The 20,305-nt window shown below is 38.7% G+C and overlaps 1 pseudogene; it reads left to right on the top strand.

Annotated features, from left to right (window-relative positions):
* The first annotated feature begins 1,255 nt into the window (after positions 1-1,255).
* LOC105309312 lies at positions 1,256-19,994 on the top strand (annotated as a pseudogene).
* Positions 19,995-20,305: the final 311 nt, after the last annotated feature.

Genomic DNA, 20,305 nt, shown 5'->3' with positions numbered 1-20,305 from the left:
GTTACTTCTGTACCACAAACTATATAATTTTTTTTCACAAAAATAATAAAATTAAAAGTAAAAATTGTTAAATTTTTATAAAATTAACACTTTCTCTTCAATAAAGTAAATACTGAACAAAATAGATAGGAAATTGAAGGAAGTATTTGGAATTCTAAAAATAAAATGTATATGTGTATTTTTATACTTATATACACGTTATATGAGGTCTTTATAAGTGCTGAATAAAACATTAATAAATGAAGTATACATATAATATCTATTGTTGAAATTAAAGTTGGATTCTAACTCATTAGTAATTAGAGCAATGCAAATTAATATAAGATCTCATTTTATATCAAATTGGCAAAATCTGAAAGCTACAGAAGCCCAATGATTGTAGGGATTTGGGGGAGGTGGGAATTTCCATGCATTGATAGTGAAGTAATTTTGGAGAGCTTGAGGCAATATCTTGTCTAATGATGTACATGTTTAGTCTGAAAACCCACTTCTGAATATGCATAACAGAAAATATATATAAAGATGTTTATATATATTATAAACATCTATAAAGATGTTTATTATAAGGTAGGGAGGTGTTTGAGGTATTGGAAGCATGCTAGATGTTCATTCCTATGGGAACACATAAGTAAAATGCAGTAGATGCACACTATGGGGTTCTATGCAGCAGGCAGAAACCACAGGCAAGACACAGATTACTATAGAAGGTCTTTAAAAGAATGCTGAATAAAATGTTAATAAAGGAAATATACCTTTTGTTGAAATTAAAGTTGTACAGGTTAAACAACACCATATTTTATAAGAATGCATAGAAACAGAAGATAACACTTTAACACATTAGAATGTGGAGAAGGGAAGAAAATGAAGATAAATCGATCATCAAATAGCTTACGGAAGAAGTCTGCTCAGATCAAATAATAACCATGATCCATAAATGGAGAAGATTTACTCAACAATCTATCTGTACTTAAGATTCCAAAGGCAAAATACAACAAAATAAAAATTGGAGGATATTTAATGATGCTCTATAGAATATGAATTGGGATGATGGATTGCCCCATGGGTAGTACCTTCTCAGAGAAGAAACATAAATATATAATGTTGTATAATATATTTCTAAGCGCAGAATCAAAACGTCTGCAACATTGAAACCCTCTGTTTGAAAACTGTTAGGTTCGCTGAAGGAGGAACACACAAGGACAAAGGGGTTAAGCGAGGTTTATTGTAGCAGAGTGACAATCCGGCTGAGCCGAAGATGGCGTCAGCCTGGAATGCGAGGGCATCTGAAATTTATATCGGGCTTGAGGCAGGCTTTTTCGGTGGGAGTATTTCCGGCAGGTAAATTGGCAGGGAAAAGAGGAAAGTTCAGTGAAATATGAAGTGAACATGTAGCGTTGCCAACCTGGACGTTGCAAGGTCTGGTTCACACAGAAAAGGTAAGAGAGGGGTCTGGTTCTCACACTACAGAGGTAGGGATAGGGCCCTCCTGGACCTAACAAAAATTTCAAGGTTCTTGTAATCATCAAAGGCTAAAAAGATTGGGATAAATTTCTATATTTTACCACTGGGTGGCAGTAGACATTAAAACAAAGTTTCAGCATCCTTGTTAATTTCTCAAAAATCATAAGTGTTAAGGCTCCTAAATCATCAAGGAGTTTACAGACCCATGCTTGCATTTACAATAACTTGTTAGCTCTAAAAATAAATGAAAATTACTTACACAAGCATGCATGTAATATTAAAAATATAATAGTAATATAGCTATTAACTCCAAGGGAATATGTGGCTACTAAAATAAGATAAAACCAAGAAGGAAATTGATTAAAAAACAAAGTGTCACGATACCCTATACATAGGCTATATGTGAGTGACAACGGTGTGTACAACAGTTTTATATTATCTGTAAAATGCAGAGCTGGTTGTGGTTATGTGACCGTGGTCTGGTTAATGGAGCTTACAGCTTCCGCAAGTAGATCTGCAACAGTTGGAGGTGGGTGTGCTCATCTTCTTTCATTCTTCTTATTGTTGGTTAAAAGATGGGCTTGATAAAAGTGCCTTTGACAACTATCTCTGCGTCCTGATACCTTTTGGAATGAGGGCCAAGTGCAGTAAAGACCAAAACAGAACAAAACAAACCCCCCTTAAACAAAAGAGGAAACTGAGAACCAGTTCCTTGACATAATAAAATGCCATAGCAACCTGAAATTGCCTACTCCCAGCTTTTTCAAGAGAGAGAACTATAACTAAATCATTCTAAAGGTTTTCTTCATTTGAATTTTCTGTCACTTGCAGCCAACTTGATTTAAATTAATCCAGGATTTTCGCTGAATAGCAGTGAAAGGTTGATGGCTCTTGTTCATCACATGTTTACTTGTAGTTCTTTATTTTTCCCACTGTGATGACTTATATGAATTATTTATTTTTTTCTAAAGCTAAATCAAGTTTTTGATAATGAAACTCATGTTATTTGCTGGTATGTTTTGTTGATAATTATCTGTATGTTTTCTAAGACAAGGCAGAGAATACAACAAGTTATTTTGAAATTTATGTGAAAAAAATGATAGAAATCAGAGTGAACTTCTGGGAAAAAACTTCTGAGAGAAATCCATGGTAGAAAAAATAACTTTATCTATATTGAACCTAGGGAAGAAGCGTAACTTAAAACAAAAACCAAGGAAGCTCTGCAAGTGGTAATCAAAGTTTTCCTGAAGGGGGAATGTCAGTGGCTGGCTACAGCAACCACTAGAGCAAGAGTGTGTTCCTGTAAAAGAAGAGATTTACTTACTGAATCTGAAATAAATGCATAGGCCTCACAAGGAAAGTCAGTATTGAAAACACAGGCTGTGAAGCAAAGAAAATCTTAGGAAATTTGCAGGAGATTCTATAAGCATAAGTGTTCAATTAGGCTGGCTCAGCAGGAATGATGAGGCAAAGATTCTGTTAAAAGAATCATAGAGCTCTTAGATATGGATTATTGTAAAATAATAATTAGTTCCAGTTTTTACCTGATTTTAATTTAGATTAGGTATGCAGCTTAGATGAGATGCCCTAAATTGGGTTCCTCTTCCATATTATTTGGAACTGGCATCATGGTCCAGCAGGAGACCTATGAAGAAACTAATCTTGAATTTATGTGGTTTGTATGCAGTCTCGATAATCACCTCCTACTATTTCATCTCAATTTGCTATATCAATTGTTTATTTCCTGGATTTCTGAAACATGAATTGTAATTTGAAGCATTGAACGATGAGCATTCTGATCAAGATGGCAGAGTAGATAAATGCTGTGCTCCCCTCCTCCCACAACCACATCATATTACAACCGAGGTACAAAACAATCATCATTGGGAGTTGCCTGAAGTCCACAACTAAGTTCTACAAATAAGGACATACAAAAGAAGCCACCTCAAGACTGGTAGGCAGTGTGGAAACGTGAAATGGACTGGTCTCACTCCCACAAATGGCAGTTGAGAATCAGGAGGGCTATCTCAGCTGTGGAGGTCACTCTGGAAGAGAAAGAGGTCCTAGCCCAACAACAGACTCCCCAGTCCAGGGCTCCAGTCCCCAAAATATCTGGCTTTGAAACCAGCGGAAATTGTACCTGAGTGAGATGGAGGGTGGCTGGAGTCCCAGGTGTTCCCCTTAAAATGCCTATGAAGGAACTCATTTGCTGAAGGATTCTTTCACTCTGATCTTCAGTGTTTGGGCAGTAACTTGAAAGGTACTAGGGATATACAGAAAGGAACTGAGTTGTCTGGCTTCAAGATGAGGGCTATAGGGACAGCTTTTTCCAAGAGAGAAATGCTGGCAGAAATGACTGTTTCTTTGTTGAGTGTTTTCCCATTCTAACAAGCAGACACAGGCAGCCACCATATCTGAATACCACCCATCAACGTGGCTAACACCATTCACCCTGCCCTAATGATTCCCTGAGATCTCACCCCACTCAACTTGTGGGCCCACCCAAACCACTTTCAGTGGCTTTTCTATACAAATAATCTGTCTTAACTCATGCTGCAGACTTTCCTAAAATCTCTCAAAGATTCACAAAACCTAAAGAAGCAGCATTTGGCCTTGGTGTGCTGTGTTGCTCTTGCTGAGCAGCCCCAAGCCTGGCACTAATGGTTGCTGGCCTTAGTTCACAGCTAGGCTGATTAAGGCATCTTTAAGGTCTGTGCAGGTGGTAGTCATATGTGGATTGCTTGGTGGCTCATGTCAGGTGGCTCCAGGCAGGGCATGGGCTGAAGATGGACCTGGCCTGCAGCTAGGCCACTCTCAGGAGTCCCCGGGGCTGGCACACCTAGTGACCATCTTTGGACTAAGCTAGACCATCACCCAGGCTGCATTTGAGGACAACATAACCAAAAGACAGACTGGGCAGGTTCCAGAGGAGCACAACGGCTCCTTTACTGTAGTCATGGCTAGTCCTCACAACCAATCAGCCTGAGAATCAATCTTTTCCATTGATATGTCAATAGTAACCAAGGCTCAACTACATAGGAGGGTACACACAACCTATATGAGGAACACATCTGGTTCAGGTAACCAGGGAGACTGTGTAACTGGGCCCCACAGGACACCTATTACATAAGGCCACTCTACCAAGAACAGTAGACAGAGCAGGTCTATCTAATATATAGAAACAAACACGGGGAGGCAGCCAAAATTAGGACACAAAGAAGCATTTCCCAAATGAAAAAAACATTACAAAGCTCCAGAAATAGAACTTAACAAAATGGAGGCAAGCAATCTACCAGATGCAGAGTTCAAAAATACTTTTTATAAGAATGCTCAATGAACTTAGGGGGAGAGTAGATGAACTCAGTCAGAACTTTAACAAAGAGATAGAAAACAAAAAAGAACTGATCAGAAATGAAGACTACCTTAGGAAAAATCAACAGCAGAATAGATGAAGCAGAGGGCTGAATTCATGATTTGGAAGACAAGGTAGCAGAAAACACTCAATTAGAACAGCAACAAGAAAAAAAAAATCCAAAAAATAGGGCTATAGTAAAGGGCTTCTGGGACAATATCTAGCGTACCAATATTTATACGATAGGGGTACAAAACAAGGCTACTTTGTGCCCTACCAGCTTCTCATTTTGCTTTGGGCTAATCTGGGTGAGTTTCTCCTGGAATTCTAGCCTTCTTGCAGGCTCTGACTTCATCTGAGCTGTTCTTAGAAAATCAGATAGATAAAATGTAGATAACCCAGAGAAAGGGAATAAAATGGGTTGCTGCTTTTAATTTTGGCTTTTTAATTGGATTACTTACTGAGAGTCTGAATGCAATCTTTGCTGGTTAAACGAGAGACTAAACTCTCTCCAGCTCCAAAAGAATAAGGATACTTGCTTCCCTAACCCAAATAGCCAATAGGGTGACAATAGTTGTTCAAACCCCTGAATCCAGAGTGTTGGTACTATCAAGACTTCCTGTGTAGTAATGCAGCTGATTCCAGAGAAGTTGGAAGGAGCCCCAGGGAGACCATCAGGGTGCCCAGGAATGTATTCACCCTTGGAGAGAGGGGCCTGTGCCTTGGAAAGTGTTGTGGTTTCCAGCAGCATCTGGTTAGCTCTCATTGGCCCTTGCTTGGATATTTTTAGGTAACTAAGCCTCTTTGTAGGGTTACCCGAGAAAAAATTTCCTCCAGGGTGTAAAGCAGTCCTATAGGAATACCCACAGCATTTGGCTCATCTGGAGATATTCACAGAAAGATTGTTTTCCCTAGAAGTTTGTTCAGACTCTACAGATCTCAAAATTAACATAGGAAATCATACCTCTGAGTTGGACAAGTTCCATGGCAGTCAGGTTCCCATTAATATTAAGATGGCCTAGATGAGGATATTTCAATACTTCTAAATTAATTTTTGTGTACACAATTAGAAATAGCCAGCTATACATTTAGACAAAATGAATGGAAGACATATTTAATGGGTCACTTGAAGCTTCAGAAAGAGAATTTAAATAAATGGATGAACCTATGATGTGCTTTAGGTATCAACCTAATTCTCTGAAGTATTAAAAATGGCTGTCCTTATGTTACTTATTTTATTTTTAAAATCATTTCTTTATTTAGTTTCAAGTATACAGTACATTGGTTAGACATTTATATAGTTTATAAAATGATCCCCCCAATTGCTCCCTCCCTCCCTCCCTCCCTCCTATCCAACATATTAATGCTAACTGCATTTCCTATGCTATGCTCCCCATCCCCATGAACATCCATCAGCTACTAATTTGTACTTTTTTAGCCCTTCACCCCATTCTCCCAGCCCCTCAAATCCCCTTCTCCTCTGTCTGACACAAAATTGTCCACTATATTTGTGTGTCTGTTTTTGATTAGTTTGTTCTTTTTATTCCTTAGATTCTGCATATAAGTGAAATCATATAGTGCTTATCTTTCTCTGTCTGACTTAATACCTTCTAGGTCCATCAAAGCAATATCTTTTTCTACCTCCTTTCTTTTCATATGTAGGGGTCTTGTTTTCTTATCATTTCAGCCACTCTATCTTTTGGTTGGAGCCCTTAATTCTTTTCCATTTCGGGTACTTATTGATAGGAATATAGTTGTTACCATTCTTAATTCTTGTTTTTGATACATGTTTTTTTTTTTCTTAAAGAAGTCCCTCCAACATTTTCTGTAATATTGCTTTAGTGGTGATAAATTCCTTTAGCTTATTTTTGTCTGGGAAGTTCTTTATCCATCTTTCAACTCTAAATGATAGCTTTGCTGGATAAATTGTTCTTGGTTGTAGATCCTGGGTCTTTATCCTGTCAAATATTTTTTTTGCCAAGCCCTTTTGTCTCACATAGTTTCTTTTGAGAAATCAGCTGCCAGTCTTATGGATGTTCTCTTGTAAGTAATTACTTGTTTTTCTCTTGCTGCTTTTAATATTTTTTTCTTTGTATTTAATGTTTGACATTTTAATTATGATGTGTCTTGATGTGGGCTTCTTTGGACCCTTGATTTTGGGAATTCTCTGAGCTTCTTGGGTTTTAAGTCCATTTCCTTCACCAGGTTAGGGAAGTTTTCCATTATTATTTCTTCAAATAGCTGTTCAACATCTTGATTTTCTTCAGTTACACCAATCAGATGAATATTTGGAACCTTAATAGTGTCCTATATCATCTTTAAATTATTTTTAGTCTTGGCATCTTTTTTCTTGCCATTCTGATTCAGTGTCCTGATTGGCTTTCCTGTCCTCTAGATAGGCCATTTGATCCTTTTCTTTATTCACTTTGTTTATTCCATTTAATGTGCTTCTCATCTCAGATAATGTGTTCTTCATTTCAGACTGGTTACCTTTTATAACTTTCATTTCTATTTTTATGTTTTGTATCTCTTTGTTAAAGTTCTCACTGAATATATTAATATATCCCAAAAGTTCATTGAGCATCTTTATAACCAGTGTTTTGAACTCTACATCTGTTAGATTGCTTGACTCCATTATTTCTGGATTTCTGTTCTGTTCTCTCATACGGTTTCTGCTTCTTTGTCTTCCCATGTTGGCTGCTTTTCCATGTCTGTTTCTATGTACTAAGCAAAGCTCCTAAGTCTCTCAGTCTTATTAGTGTGGACTTGTGTAGTAGGTGTTCAGCGGCACAGTATTGAGAAGGGTTCAGCTGCAGGCCAAACTTAGCCCAAGCCTCTGCCTCTCCAGAGCCACTGTTAAGATTCAGCAAGCAATCCACAGATGCTGTACTTATAGTTGCCTCAAAAGGCCACACCACAAACTGAGGCCAGCTGCAACCAGTGTGAGTCTAGACGCTGCTCAGCAAGGAGCACTTGACTTGCTGAAGATATATCTGGATGTGGCTTGGGCAGGGTCACGAGTTGTGGGAGGCAGAGTTTCAGGGAATCCTCTGGGTGGAACAACCTCTGTTATCCAGTTTGATGACATTATGGCTATGGTGGCGCTGTGTCCTTGCACTGGGATCGGGGAGGGCTCAAAAGGGAACAATGGATATGGCCGGCACTTCTGGAAGTAGTAAGTCTTGCCTTGGCCCTCATTCTGACAATGTCTCCCTGTAAGTCCCTGATGCCCCCTATGTGCAGCTGAATCGGCACCAGTGCTCAGAGTGAGCAGGTCCATCACTGTGACAATCCACTCGCAGACACGGTTCCTTTAAGAGGCTTATGCCACTGCCACAGCCCGTGTCTCACTCAGCATCTCAGGACCAGGCAGCCTCACGTCCTCACCCCATCCTACCTTCTGCCATTGCAGGGTGTTTTCTTGGACTTTTTCCTAGTTGTATGGCTTGTTCCTCTAGATAGCAGGCGATTTTTCTTGCTGCTGCTCCTTGTTTCCGTCACAACTTTGATTTGGTCACCAGAGGGATAAACATAATCTCTATCATCTACACAATTATTTTTTCTCCTGTCTTTATTTTCAAAGGGGAAAGGTCATTTGGTACTTGACTTGTCAAAGTCAGATATAAATTGTAAATACCTCCAAATCAACTGTTTTCTATATCTGTTTGTGTCTATCTATATACGTATATTATAAGTGTGAGATAATTTTAACTTTGCACGGTCTTGTTAAAACTAATTTAAAGGCAAGTGCTTGTAAGCATTGGGTATTCTAAAATCCTCAGATATTTAGAAACTAACAAATGCTTTTCAAGTGCCTTTGATCTATGATCAATTCTCAGTAAATAAAAGCTAGCTTATGAGGGGGAAAAATGGAGTAGATGATAGAGGTTCTGTTCATCTCTCTGGTGACTAAATCAAAATGTAATGGAAACAAGGAGTAAACAGTAAGGAAAAATCGCCCGAGATCTAGAACAAGCCATATAACTAGGGAGAAATCCCATGTGTGTGTCCTAGGCTTGGCTGGTCCCAGGTCTGGCTGTGATCCAGGTTTGAGGCTAAGATTAGGACCTTGGATTTAGAATAGTAGGGTGCCTGTGCCTAAAATATGTAAACATAATTTAGCTTATTATATCACACATGTGTGGCTGAATGCCACTATTGTACTCTGATATGTATGGAGCCATGCGGTCCCCTCAGGAGCAAGAGAGGGGCACAAGAAAGGGGAACAGAAGAAGAGCAGAAGCAGAAGCATGTTCCTTACAATAGAACAGCACTTCTCAGAACAGAAGTGCACTCCCCACAATAAAGTTGATGCCTGCCATTTCATTCTCATGTCAGCCTCTTGTACATTCTTACAACTGGACATCTCACCAACAAAACCTTCCCTTCTTGATCAGCTCAGCACTGACACCCCGCAATGGCAGAAGGTAGGACAGGGCGAGGATGCGAGGCTGCCCGGTCAGAGTGGCTGAGTGGGATGGAGGGTGGCAGTGGCAGCTGGAAGTGGCAGCCAGCAGCTGCAGACGTCAGCTGCGGATGCCTATTAAAGGAGCCATACCTATGAGCAGTCTTGCGTGGTGCCGGACCTGCTTGCTCTATGCACCAGTGCTGGTTTGGCCATCTTCAGGGGGCACCAGGGACTTACGGGGAGATGCTAAGTTGTCAGAGTGAGGGTCAGGATGAGACTCGCTAGGTACAGAAGTGCTGGTGATATCTCTTGTTTCTCTGTTGAGCCTTCCTTGATCCCAGTGCAAGGACACAGAGCCGCCATAGCCATAATGTCATCAAACTGGATAACAGAGGTCACTCCATCCAGAGGATTCCCTGAAACTCTGCCTCCCACAACTTGCAGCCCCACCCAAGTCGCATCCAGGTACATCTTTAGTGAGTCAAGTGCTCCTTGCTGAGCAGCACCTTGACTCACACTGGTTGCAGCTGGCCTCAGTTTGTGGTGTGGCCTTTTGAGGCAACTATAAGTACAGCATCTGTGGATTGCTTGCTGAATCTTAACAGTGGCTCTGGAGAGGCAGAGGCTTGGGCTAAGTTTGGCCTGCAGCTGAATCCTTCTCAATACTGTGCCGCTGAACACCTACTACACAAGTCCACACTAATAAGACTGAGAGACTTAGGAGCTTTGCTTAGTACATAGAAACAGACATGGAAAAGCAGCCAACATGGGAAGACAAAGAAGCAGAAACCGTATGAGAGAACAGAACAGAAATCTAGAAATAATGGAGTCAAGCAATCTAACAGATGTAGAGTTCAAAACACTGATTATAAAGATGCTCAATGAATTTTTGGGAAGTAAAGATAAAATCAACAAAGAGATACAAAACATAAAAATGGAAATGGAAATCATAAAAGGTAACCAGTCTGAAATGAAGAGTACCTCATCTTAGATGAGAAGCACATTAAATGGAATAAACAAAGGAATAAACAAAGTGAATAAACAAAAGGATTAAATGACGTATACAGAAGATGGGAAAGCTAAGGACACTTGATCAGAATGGTAAGAAAAAAGAAACCATGACTATAATAATTTAAGGAGCTGATGGAAGACCATTAATGGTAAAAATATCCGTCTCATCGATGTACCAGTAGGAAAACAAGATGTTGAACAGCTATTTGAAGAAACAATGATGGTAAAATTCCCTAACCTGGTGACGGAAATAAACAGGAAGGACAGAGAATCCCCCAAACCAGGAATCCAAAGACGCTGACACCAAGATACATCATAATTAAAATGTCAAAGGTTAGGTACAAAGAGAGAATCTTAAAAGCAACTAGAGAAAAGCAGATAGCTACCTACAAGGGAGCAACCATAAGACTGGCAGCTGGTTTCTCAAAAGAAACTATGCAGGACAGAAAGGCTTGGCACAAAATATTCGATGTGATAAAGACCCAGGATCTACAACCAAAAATCCTTCATCCAGATAAACTATAATTTAGAGTGGAAGAACAGATAAAGAGCTTCCCAGACAAAAACAAGCTAAAGGAATTTATCACCACCAAGGCAGTATTACGGGAAATGTTGGAGAGACTTAAGAAGAAAAAAAAGTATCAAAAAACAGTAATTAAGAATGGTAACAAATATGTTCCTATCAATAAGTACATTGAATGGAAAAAAAATTAAGTGCTCCAATTAAAAGAGAGAGTGGCTGAATGGATAAGAAAACATCTCTACATGCTGCCTACAAGAGACTCACTTCAGATTAAAAGACACACACAGACCAAAAGGAAGGGGATGGAAGAAGATACTGCCTTGATGGGACTAGAAAATATTTAAGTCAGAGAGAGAAAGATAAATACCATATTATTTCATTTATATGCGGAATCTAAAAAACAAAAAGAACAAACTAATCAAAAACAGACACACAAATATAGTGGACAATTTGGTGACAGACAGAGGGGAAGTGGGGTTGTGGGGTTGGGAGAATGGAGTGAAGGGTTAAATACGTACAAATTAGTTGGTGATGGATGGCCATGGAGATAGGGAGCACAGCATAGGGACTGTAGTTAGCATTAATATGTTGGATAGGAGGAGGGCCAGGGGAGGGAGGGAGCAACTGGAGGAATTGTTTTATGAACTATATAGATGTCTAACCAATGTATTAATGTATTAATTTAAATTAATAAATAAATTGTAAATAGAATTAAAAAATAAAAAGTAGCTTAAGTATGTTGGTTAAGTAAAACAGACATGTCTTAATTTTGCCTGGGTTTTACAAAAGTAAGTTCATGTAATAATTGATATTTATATCTATTAAGGATGTTTCTAGAAGTTATAAATATCCAAGGTAAAGAATGCTAAATGATTACTTCTTAGTTTTCATTAGACAGTGAGGTTTTAAATGTTGAAATCTCAACATATGTAGGAATAACTTTGTGGTGTTCCAGAAGGGTCCCTGTAACACCTCAAGATGTAACCAGAGAACTCAGACCCCCAACGACGAGGTTCTTGTCTTATGTCTTAAGAAAGAATTTAAGGGAAAGACAGACAGCAGGCAGGAAAGCCTAAGGTTTATTAAAGTGAAAGTACACACTCAAAAGGAGGATGCAAGGAGATAGAGAGAGAGAGAGAGAGAGAGAGAGAGAGAGAGAGAGAGAGAGAGAGAGAGCGCGCGAGCGAGCGAGAGAGAAGTATGTCTCCACTATGGGCTTTTGTTCTTGGGGCAGAGCACAGAAATGTATTGACTTAAACTTGTTGTCTCCTCTCAGTAGGTGGGAGCTTTATTCCTCACTTCTTATTTCTTATATGGTATTTTCGGAACAGTCATGGCAATAGGTGCATGTTGGAACTGCAGTATTTGCAATGTGGATGAGGTAATAATATTAGAATTAGTCAAAGGTCATGACTTAGCTAAAAATGTCATCTAAGCAGGAAGAGACCACTTTTGGCTTATCTCCCCTTGTCGGAGCTAAAATAAGGGGAAGTCTGAAGAAAGGAAAAAAAAATCTAGAGCCATATCTTGGAGGGAGAGGGGACATCTCTCCGCTAACTATCCTGCTTCAAAAAGATTTGAAATTGCATGGGAAGCATTGTAAAAATAAGTGATGAAAACTTCTAGGGTATATTGTATGGGTGAAAAATGGTTGTGATTTAAACAAATAGTTGGGGCTATGAGAAACCCAAGACAATAGCTTGATTCTTCCCTGCTCCCAGGGTCCCCATTTTTTGCTTTTTACATTTCTTTATGTGTCATAGTGCATATAAGTTGGACTTAGATGAAGGCACTTGTAAGTGATATTTTTGAAAAGGAACATCTTACACTGTTAACAAGGTTTGATAGAGTCACTTCAAGAAAATTCCAAGTTGGTGACCAGTTCCTTCCACAGCCAATGTGCGGTAGGAATTTATGATTAGGTCACCCTATGATGTTACTTTCTGTAGACTCTCTTTTTTATCCATAATAAATCAAAATTATAGTGAACACAGATCACGTCAAAGAATGTTAAAGTTAAAGTGGAATTAGAGAATATCAAGTTCTTTTAATCCAGTCATTCTTATAATGCGGGAAACGGAGACCTGAAATGATGATCTATACATTTTAGTAAATGGTTGATCTAGGAGTTTATCTTTGCTCTCAGGATGGGGCTCTTTCCACTGTTGTGAATATGATATGTAGGAGGATACAGAATAAAGGGAGGGACTGGTGTTGGAAACCAAAAAGGGGAGAGATAAACTTGAAGAAGGGATGATGGGGAAATGAAAAACACTGTAAAATGCATGTGGTTGTGGGAGGCAGTGGGGTTTCTCAAATAGGGAAGTGGGCAGAGGACAAGATTTCTGTTGGCAGAAAGGCGGATGATAGAGCATATGACTATGCCATCGGAGTTCTGAAGAGTTCTCTCTAGAGGAACAAAAATCACCCACTGAAGTGAACTTGGGGGAGTGCCAGATAAAACCCAAGCAAAGGTAAACATGAGGATGTCTGTGGCCTGATCACCTATGGGACAAAAAGCAGGAGCCTGGGGAAGACTGGTAACAGAGGAAGAGCACTGGGCTCCCTCAGAATGGCCAGGATAGTCTAGTCAAGCTGGATTCTAATAATAGGATTCTCCATCCATCTCAGATTATTCTTTTTCAGATTGTATTTGTTTACAGGGCTTATATAATCAGCTCCTTCCCTTATTACATTTTATATAAATTTCAGATTCTTGGATCTATGTTCATAAGTATTCTTTGGTACAAATAGTCTGTCAGTTTCCCTTTTTTCACAAAGCCAGTTTTATCCCACATCCCTTTTTGTTGAGGATTGAGTTATATGAGCCTTTGTGTATAAAAATGACATACTTAGGAGTTTGGATTATTTTTCATAAAACTAATTGAAGTGTTTTAAGCATGAGCTTGACATGATGCGGTTTAAATTTTATGTAGCAATTCTGAAGCAGGGTGCTGAATAGATATGGAGAGCATTTGGATTGCAATGTACAGCTAAAGGCAGTAATCCAGGTCACACATAATGTTGACGTAAGAAATGTCAAACTTATAGAGAATTTTATGGGAGTTTATTTGAACCAAACTGACTACACATGCTGGAAAGCAAGATCTCAAATACTCCAGAGAATAATAGTTTTGCAACTTCTCTTATGCATTTGAAATTAAGGAAGATTACATAGAGATAAGAGAAAGCAAGTTGGGGTTTGAATTATAGGATAGTTAATAAAATGATGTGCTCTCTTGAGGGTGGGTACACTTAATTTCAAAGGTGTGTTAACATAGATACACAGAAACTATGGACAGGGCTTGCTTAAAGGAAATATAAACCTTTTGCTAAAAATTCATATGCCTGGGATGTGATTACCCACCATGACCTGCCCAGTTAGAAATTTATGATCCAATCACCCTGTGAGGTTACTTTACAACTTTTTTCATCCACAACAAAATGTCAGTGAGGATAAAGAGGAGAGATATTTAACAAATTAAAGAGAAAAATAAAATGGTGACATAGTAACTGTGTGGAGTAAAGGAGAGGTAAGTTTCCAAAGAATGAGGTTTTTTAGGTTTCTGCTTAGATAATTGCATGGATATTGGCAGAGCATGGGATGAAGCTGTCATCTATTTTTCTAGTTTCACCGAAGGAGAAATTTCCCTAAATAAATACTTTTTGTTTCTTTCCTCACTCCTTACACGCTTTCTTTCTTTCTTTCTTTCTTTCTTTCTTTCTTTCTTTCTTTCTTTCTTTCTTTCTTTCTTTCTTTCTTTCTTTCTTTCTTTCTCTCGCTCTCTCTCGCTCTCTTAGAATGGTGACATTAATTAATGAAATTCAGTAAGTTTCAGACATACGATTTAACAATAAGGCATATATATATATATATATATATTGTGTGTTCACTTCGCATAGTTAGATTTTTTTCTGTCACCGCATATTTTATCTTTTTTATCCTATCTACCTCTTACGCCATATTCTTTTCCATGAAAATAGAGTGAAATAGCTCAGTAGTGAAGTAGTGAGTACAGGAGAGAACATACATATATAACTTGGTTTGTAGTACAAGCTTTCTTCATGACTTGAGATAGTTGCCTTCTTGATATGTCCTCACATGACTTTTCCTCAATGCATGTGGAGAGAGAGAGAAAGACAGAGAGAGAGAGGGAGAGGGCACGTGGAGAGAGAGTCAGGGAGCAAGGAGAGAGTGATGAAGACAGAGAGAGGTAGAGAGGGAGAGAGAGACAGATAGAGACAGTGAGAGAGAGACAGAGAGAAACAGAGAAAGAGAGGCAGAGAGGCAGAGAGAGAGAGAAGAGAAAGCTCACTCTATGATGTCTCGTCTTATAAAGTCCCACTCTTAGGACCTCATTTAACCTTGATTACTTTCTTAGAGGCCCCATCTCCAAATCCAGCCACAATGTGGATTAGGGCTTCAACATATGAATTTTGAGGGAACATAAATAATAAGTTTTTAACAGTAAGACTACTTCATTTGGAGTTCAATACCAGCAACATTACTGGCATTACACACTTAATGGAAATTCCTTAGAAGCTTTTTCGAGAAGTTATGCAAAGTTGACAATTTGATCCATATATCTTATACTCTGTATCTTTATTTCACTTGTTTCTGAATTCAGGAGCAAGGAGTTCTATAACATTAACCAGCATAGATAGGTTAATATCACAGTTATAAATAAACTTGAGCATATTAGAGGTTAAACGCAGCAAATTTTATTTCTCATGCAAGCAAACTCCATGCAGATCAGTAATTCCTTCTCTGTCTTGAAGCTCTGCCATCTGGAACAGGTGACTTCCAAGCTGGCACTGCAGGCAAGATGATCAAATGTGATATTTTACAGAGTCAGGCCTGGGTGGCTGATATCTCCAGCAGAGCATACTCCATTGCCCAGTACTCAGTTACAAGAGAGTAGAGGATTATGTTTTTCCTATAGGCCCACAGAGGGGAAAATGTGATAAATATATAACAGTACATCAGCTATACCTTCCTAAACTATAAACTAGGATTTTGCCATTGACAAGGAGATTCAGGCAAAGATGAGATCTGGTGCTTGTGAGTGACTTAGGTGGGGCATAAACTGTGTGTTGTTGTTCAATGTGCGTGTAGCTCATAGAAATTACCAAATATCTGTGGCCATAATAGAAAGAGTTCATTAAGTGTAACTTTCAGCCTCATTATTAATGTTGACAAATATGAAAGAGAAATAATGTTACAAATGGGGTTTTAAATAACTGCTTCTTGCATTCAGTAATTACTTAAAGTTTTAAAGAGATATTATAATAATAATCATAAGGCCTAGGTATTAAAAAGATTTTGTGTTTACGTATTCACACACATTAACCAGTCAGAACCATTGACAAATCACCAACTACTTCTCAAGTCAACGACTTAAACTAAAATATTAACAACCGTTACCTCTTTTTGACAATGTGTTTTTATCTGATCACAAAATTTAACTTAAATATGGTTGTTTAATGTCTCCCCTTGTATCTCTTGAAAAGTTGAATTTTCTAACTTCCAGTTGTACTCTGCACAGAAGTTTACCTCTTTGGTTGAAAAGCATGCTGCTCTTCTGAGACTTCCAATTATGAAAACCTCAAGGGTTAAGCAGTAAAAATGTCTTCCTGGAAAACATTGTTCTGAACAGGCTTGTATCTGGAATTCTAGACACAGAAATGGCAATCACCATAATACATTTTAATTCTTGGTTTACATATACTTCTGTAGATTGAAGCTCCTTGATAGAAGAGAATACATTGCAAATTATGTTATGTTAATATATTTACTAAGATACTTGGTACCAAGCATGTGTTGAGGGATTTTTTGGTGAGCGAATATATAAATTAAACTCACTAGGAGGTCTTATTCTTTATATATGTGTGTGGTTTTATGAACTCTGGCATGCCTGCAATTTTATCTCTAAGGATAATGAAGAGCTGGCTATAGTTTATACAGTTGCATGGGGAAATCATAGGAGATGTGAAAAAGCAAATTCTCCAATATATAAATAAGCCAGCGAGAGTCAAGAAATGAGAAAGGTGGAGGAATAATGGTTGAATGGCAAAGAGAATACTTTGAGGGTATTCAAAGGGGGAGAAATAGAATGGAGTGCCCAGAAGAGGGGACATAATGGAGCCTGGAGGTAGAGTTGAGTGAAGAAATTTGTAGAATTGTGATCTGTTCAAACAAGCAGTGTCCAGGGAAGCCATGCCATTTCTCTCTCTCTCTCTCTTCTTCTTTTTTTTTTTTGTTTTAGAGATGAGATGCAAGTCTCAGAGAGGTGAAGTGACCTTTCAATGTCACACACAACTTTGCCCATGACAGTTGACGAGGGGAAATAGAAAGGGTGAAGGCTAGTGATACGAACAACAGCTGAAATCAGACAGGAGAGAATAACCTTAGTCAGAGCTGGAGAGGAAATGAAAGATCAAGTAGGAGGCCCAAGGTGGAGGGAAGCAGCAGATTTTCTTTGTTGAAGTCAGTGGTTGGTGGGGAGGTTTCTGTTGTTGGAAGCAAGAAGTCAGAATTCAGAGTTTCTGAGGGATAAGTTTGCTGAAAACAGAAAGGAAAAAAGAAACATCTGCAAATGGCATGCTGTTTTTGCAACCTGCAATGTTAACTGTTCTGTCAGGTGGTGACAATGCAGACACTAAGAACATCTCTCAGGAGGCCCAGATGGTGAACTTTCCCAAGATGCATCTGGATTTCAAGGATGCCAGAGTGCTTACAATCTGAGGAGTCCTGTCTCTAGGTCCAGTTTACACTTTGAAAGATGGTAGTAGAGAATGGAGTTCTGTCTCAGGAAAATATTATTGTTAAAGTAATCATTATGTTTCTCTCCCTCTCTACTAACTGGTTAATTTTCTATTTTCTCTCCTTCCTGTTTGCCTAAACAGTCAAACAAACAAACAAACAAAACCTAACCTACCACTCATAGTGGTCCAGGAACACATCTCATTCCATCTCATCCAGATCTCATCCTTTGCCAACCATTCCAAGGCACAAAATCAGGGCTCGCATTGGCTAAAAGAGCTGCAAACTCATGGCTGGGAAAGCAAAAATGGCACAATAATTTTCTTGCACACCTGTTTCAAGGATAACTTCAACAATGAGGAGCTGATAGACTTGGAGCTGTTATTTCATGTCTACTTCATTGGATTAACTCAGAATTCAGTGATTTAAGACTACACCAGTCAATTACAATTTGAATATAAGTTCAACCCACTCAATTAGGGGATTCTCTAAAAGGTTTTATTTGTGGGAAACATTCTCACACCTTTGTGGGTCATTTCCCATTATTCCTATCCCACCATAAAAATTGTCATGCATAAATTTCTTGGGGGTTATTTCAGATGTGGACTCCTCAGGATCTTGTAGACTCTTTCTTCTTCTGGCTGTTCTTTTCTTGTGCTTTAAAAATATCTTTCCACATGGTCCCCCTTCTATGGCCTAAAACACAGAGTCACTCAGTTTTACCACTCTGTGCTTGAAATCTGATCTCTTAAAATTGTCCCTTAAAATCTGATCTTTCTCCATTCAGTTTCCCTCACATGGGTTTCTCTAACTGCCCCCCCTCCCAGCTTATATCATGCACCTCCCTATCATTTCCCCAAACTTCTTCAAATTTATCTCTTATACCCCCTTCCCCATCTCACTAATTTTTTTCTTTTTCTTTTTTTCCTGATCAAATACATCTTTGGCTCAACTCACACTCATATAAAACTTTCTTCTTGTTCCACTTATTTATTAGACCCTACGTTCTTATATAGTTTCTCTCATGTTTTTCATTAATGGTTTTTTTTTTCTTATTTCTCCCTTTTCCCGAATCTCTTTAAATTACAGGTGACAGCGAGCTATAAGCTGCATTGCAGAGACCCTGCAAAAGACTTCTTTCAGGGTCTCTAGATTCCTTGAGTTTCCAAAACATGTCATGGGTACCATCTCCAGAGGTTTAGAGTAGAGCCCAGATTGTCTGCTATCTAATCAATCCGTATTCAAGCATCAAAGAAACAGTGCATGGGCTCATCGGAAACATCTGCCCCCAATTTGTCTTGGGTCTCCCCTATGCAGAAAAGATGGATATCCAGAGACAAGTTTAGTTCAGCCCCTTCCTCTAAGACTTTTATATACAAGTCTTGCCCCTTTCCATCACTTCCTTCAAAGTTAGGAAAAGGAAGAATTCAAGAGGGAGTGGGTTTGCCGGGAAAAATGTTTCTAAATAAAGCTAATATGTGTATATTAATGAGATAATTTGCCCCTAAGTTGTTTGAGTCTTTATCTAAATACTTGTTATGCCCTCTACAGTGAAGCCAGAGGCCTGGCTATCTAGTAGTCACATCCTTGGTCTAGCCAGCTGTTGCTGATTTGTCATGTCCCAGCTTCTACTCAAAGCCTATTTGGGTGATGTGGATGTGGGGTGAACAGGAGCAATCAGGCACTCAGCAAGGTGATGTCTCACCTAATAATGATGGGACATGGTATCTTCACGAGATCCTGGCTGTGGAGGCTGAAGAGACAGCTGGTTTGACTTGCCAAGTGAGACACAGCAGTCTAGGAGACCAAGACATCATTCTCTACTGGTGTAAGTAAGATTGAATCTGTAAGTGTGAGAAGGTAGTTCTTGAGCTTAGAAGGTAGTGCAGAGAAAAGTTTCATGATGTCAGAACTAGGTGAGAGAGATATCAAGAAGAAAGGAATACAGGTGATTCCAGAAATGTAGAAATAAAACACAAAAGACATTCAGATGTAAGATATTTAGGGGGAGATTAAGAAGCCATCCTTGAGCAGGAATGGGAGTAAAGTAACTAAATAGAATGACTAATGGGACTCATAACCAATGCACATATAAGATAGGAAAATCAAAGAAGTAGAATTGACAGTTTAAAATGACATCCATGTGTCTCTCCAACATTCACAGGACGTCACCTTTCCATGAACTTAATTCTGTTGGGCAGTAATAGCACTCCTAATTTTTTCGGTAGTCTTTTCATTGTAGTTTAAGAAACCCTGGTGAATTCTTTTTACTTCATTGTTTCCCAATTTCTTATTCTCATTTTTACCTGTCTTAGCTTTTGTCTCTTGACCACTCCCTTTATCCCCAATTACCACCTTCAATTTATGTAGAATTTCTCCCCATTTCTCTTCTTTCTCAGCTCACATGAAGACATTACATGAGATTCTTTTTCGCATCTTCCTCATTGTAATAAGAGCTCAAGAGCCAGGAGCCTAGAAAAACAGTGATGCCATTCTTTCTATTCCTCACTTAAATTTCATTATTCCCTTGTTTCTTCCTTATAATCAAGCTAATTTAATTTTTGTAACTTTGTGTGGAGGATCTTTCTTGTAATTTTTATTTGTTCAGTAGTTCTCAAACTTCGAAATTCATTCCTGATGCTTCTTTCCTGATTTGTAAATGGGAATCAATCTCTTCCTCAAGTGAATCCAGATAGCAGTTCAACCATACTCTGCTACATGCACACATCACTTCTTACCCTGCATTACAGTTACTTAGGTCTTTCTTCTCCTTACAGTATTTAACTC

Source organism: Pteropus vampyrus, unplaced genomic scaffold (assembly GCF_000151845.1).
Source record: "Pteropus vampyrus isolate Shadow unplaced genomic scaffold, Pvam_2.0 Scaffold715, whole genome shotgun sequence".
In the NCBI taxonomy this organism is placed as follows: domain Eukaryota; kingdom Metazoa; phylum Chordata; class Mammalia; order Chiroptera; family Pteropodidae; genus Pteropus; species Pteropus vampyrus.
This window is presented reverse-complemented; position numbering and strand designations above follow the sequence as displayed.